This window comes from Notolabrus celidotus, chromosome 9 (assembly GCF_009762535.1).
Source record: "Notolabrus celidotus isolate fNotCel1 chromosome 9, fNotCel1.pri, whole genome shotgun sequence".
In the NCBI taxonomy this organism is placed as follows: Eukaryota; Metazoa; Chordata; class Actinopteri; order Labriformes; family Labridae; genus Notolabrus; species Notolabrus celidotus.
The window spans coordinates 34,836,887-34,841,410 of record NC_048280.1 but is presented as its reverse complement, the minus strand read 5'-3'; positions in this window follow the sequence as shown (position 1 = coordinate 34,841,410).

The following is a 4,524-nucleotide window of genomic DNA, read 5'->3' as shown; positions in this document are numbered from 1 at the left end:
TTTCTTCATCCTTTATGTCCCCTATTCTTATCCCATACTTTCCTTCACCGTTTATTCCACTCTTTTTCTTTTCTTCTGGTCTCCCTCTCTTTTCTCTTTTCTTAGACCTTTCTGGAGTCCCTGAGCTCCCTTGTCCCGTAGGTTCCTCTGGATCTCTTCTGCTGTGGACGTGCCAGACTCCAGCTGCTACAACTACTACTATCCTTCTCACCACTATCATCTCTCTCTCTCTTCATCTCCCTCTATCCCTCTCTCCAACACGGTCTCAGCAGATGTGTGTCTAACATGAGTCTGGTCCTGCTGGAGGTTTCTGCCTGTTAAAGGAAGTTTGTCCTTGCCACTGTAACTTGCTAAATGCTGCAAAGTGCTCTGCTCATGGTGGATTAAGATGAGATCAGACTGAGTCCTGTCTGTAAGACGGGACTGGATCTGATCCTGTCTTGATGTTGGGTCTTTGTTAATAATAGAACATAGAATACGGTCTAGACTGGTTCTATTTGGAAAGAGTGAGGAGAATGTTTTTGGGGGATTTGGTGCTTTGTAAGTAAAGATTGATTGTTTGATAAGTCAAGTCAAAGTTTATTTATGGAGCACATTTTAAAACAAGCACAGGTGACCAAACCTTTTAAATATTTGTATGTGGAGGTCAGAACAGGAGGAAGTGAGTGACCCTTCATCTCCCACATCACTCCAGCTCATAGACAGGTTCCTCATTCAGCGCTGTGCTCGCTCCAACATCATCATAAGAGTCCGCTGTTTCCTACAAAGAAAAGAAAAGATGTTCAATCACTCTCTCAAACATTTCCCACCGTTGTTACTTTATTCTGAAATGTGAAACTTTCTCATGAAACACAAGCAGAGGTTTACCAGAGACGTGCGTTTGGATACTGCTGTGAAGAAATAAAAGAGTGTCGAGTCAGCGCCTTTATCATGTCCACATGTTTACTTCAACCTGCATTTAAGATACATCATGTCATGCTCTTAACAGCCCTGCTCCTCCATACATCACTGATCTCCTCTCATTATGTTCCAGCCCGATCACTGAGGTCCTCCAATGATTCCCTTTAAAATGTTCCTCATGTGTCTGACACAGAGAGAGAGAGCTTTCTGTTTTTATGACCCTGAACTCTGAACTCTCTTCATCTGGACATTTACACAGTGAGCTCTATCCTATCATATTATATATCATATCACATCATATCATATCATATTATATTATATTATATTATATCATATTATATTATATCATATTATATTATATTATATTATATTATATATTATATTATATTATATTATATTATATTATATTATATTATATTATATTATATTATATTATATTATATTATAGTATATTATATCATATCATATTATATTATATTATATTATATTATATTATATTATATTATATTATAGTATATTATATCATATCATATTATATTATATTATATTATATTATATTATATTATATTATATTATATTATATTATATCATATTATATTATATTATAGTATATTATATCATATCATATTATATTATATTATATTATATTATATTATATTATATCATATTATATTATATCCTATCATATTATATTATATTATAGTATATTATATTATATTACATTATATTATAATATATCATATCATATCATATCATATCATATCATATTATATTATATTATATTACATTATATCATATTATATTATATCATATCATATTATATTATATTATATTATATTATATTATATTATATTATATTATATCATATTATATCATATACTATCATATTATATTATATTATATTACATTATATTATAATATATCATATCATATCATATTATATTATATTACATTATATCATATTATATTACATTATATCATATTATATTATATCCCATCATATCATATTATATTATATTATATCCTATCATATTATATTATATCATATTATATCATATTATATTATATTATATTATATTATATTATATTATATTATATTACATTATATTTCATTATATTATATCCTATCATATCATATTATATTATACTATATTATATTAGATTAGATTAGATTAGATTAGATTAGATTAGATTAGATTAGATTAGATTAGATTAGATTAGATTATAATCATTGCATTTCATTTTATTTTTCTAGTATTTCTCAGATTTTATTTCATCGATCTTATTCTTATTATTTCATTTTATTTTATGGTATTTATCTGATTTCAATTTATTGATTTTATTCTAATTTTATTTTATTGATTGTATTGATTTTATTCTAATTATTGTATTTTGCTTTATCATACTTTTTTCTGATATTTCTCTGATTTTATTACAATAAATTTAATAAATATTAAGTATTTTAAATCCCTTTCCTTTCCACTTTCACCTCTTGCTGTTGTTTTCTGTCTCTCTGTTGTTTTGTGAAGTACTTAAGGCTGCATGCTTGAATATATGAAAGGTGCTTAAATAAATAAAGATGAGTTTTGTTACATGACGACCTCATTTCTAAATCACCCAAAGCTTTTATTAATAAAAAAAGTGACCGTAATGCTGCTTATCTGAAAACATGAGTGCTGACAATGACATTGATTCACGATAGACTCATATAAGCCGTTAAGATGCTTCATACGATTGATCCTAATGCTGACCAGCTCCATGAAACGTAGAGACCTTTATTAGGTAGTGACTCACCTCTGGTGTAGATGTTGGTGAATATGGTTATCAGGGGAAGCAGAGGGAGCAGAAACCACCGAGTGAGACTCCAGATATACAAACCAGAGGCTGCAACAGGACAGCAGAGAGAAGTCAGGTTACTGGGCTTCTGATTGTGCAAGATTAAATTGAATTTGATTTAAACATGTGAAAATCAAAGCAGAGCTAATCAACAATAATGTGTGATATATGAGAGAAACACCATCTCTGTGTTCTCTCTGCTCAAGGATCACCCTTTCAAGTCTTTGAACTTCAACAGTGGATTTTTAATTTGAGGTCAAAGTTCATGAGCATCATATTCAAGATGTCAGTCTATCAAAATAAATAACACAACTTTAAAACATAACATTCTTCTTTCTAAAAGATGATCATTCACTCACTGCTGTAGAAGTATCTCTCAGCCAGCTTGATGATGGTGCCGTTCTGGCTCAGCACACCACACCAGTACACTCCCTCCCCATAACTGGGCTCCAGCACCGCCACAGTGAAGGAGTCTGAGTCCTGGATCACAGTCAGCCTGCCTCCGTCCGCTGAGTGGGCGCTCCTACTGAATGTGAGGCCAGAGCAACATTCAGCTGAGCTCTCCCTGCACCAAACCCTCTGCAGGCTCTCATGGGTGAAGGAACTGAACGGACATGTCAGCTTCTGCCAGTACACTGCGTTACAGGCACCTGGGCACAGGCAGGAAGCTGTATATCAAAATCTCAAGACCAACAATTCAACTTTAAAATATACACATCATGTATTTTAATTAAATATTAAGTGTAAAATCTTCGGGGTATCAGGTAAACATTGTGTCCCTTTAAATGTCAGTACTAGCAGAGTCAATCCCTTTAATCTCAATGTTAGTACAATTATAACTAAGATTTTTAATTAGACTAACTTTGATAAATGAAATAATAATAATAATAATTTAAGTTCTCCCTCACTGTGTGTACTTACAAACAGCCAAAAACTGTATAAAAAAGAGACGATGCATAATCCAAGCTCTGTGAAGAAAGGCTGAATATCACAGAGGAAGAGAAGTCACTTAAGTTCTGATGACAGAGCTTCAGGAAGTGTCAACCCACAGAGAAGGGGCTGTCTGTTCTTACACTCTCAGGGCTTTAGTGTCACACTTTTCAAATGAAGCACTGTTTTAATAAGAGAGTAAGTTCACCTTCCATTTAAAAGAGGGAACATAGTTGTCTGTTTGTTTGTGTGTTGCTGAAATTACATGTTGGAGGAAAGGAAGGGGAGAACCACAGCCTACATTATAAATTATTTCACTAAAAAAATAAGCACAAATGATTTGCTTTGACTGTTAATTGTATAGATTATTTCACTGTTTTTTAGTTTTTCTGTTTTTAAAAAAAACAAAGAAAAGTTTTTGAAGCGTTCATTTCTTGGACTTTTATTTTGAAAGGGTTAGTAGCCAGTATCGAACAAGCGGCAACCTCCGGTCTAACAATATGAGTCCAATGTAGAAGTGTTAAAAACTGCAGTTCATCGAGGATCCACATGAGGCTGGCTCCGGAAGTACCAGAAACCACATACACACCAATTCAAAAATGCCGATCTTTACAGCAGAAATAAACATGTTTACAGCCTGGTTCAAAAGACAAGTGTAGTCTGGATAGCTCATTTCTTGATCAGCACACACTGTATGGGGGGTGAATTTTTTTCTAACGAGGCAATTTTGAAGATATTGAGATTATGAGTCTTCCAATGAGAGGCACAGCTGACTTGATTGACAGGAACACTATGGCTGTTTCTGAAACGGCCTGCTACATACTACTTACTAATGTAGTAGGCAGTGGGTACAGCCTA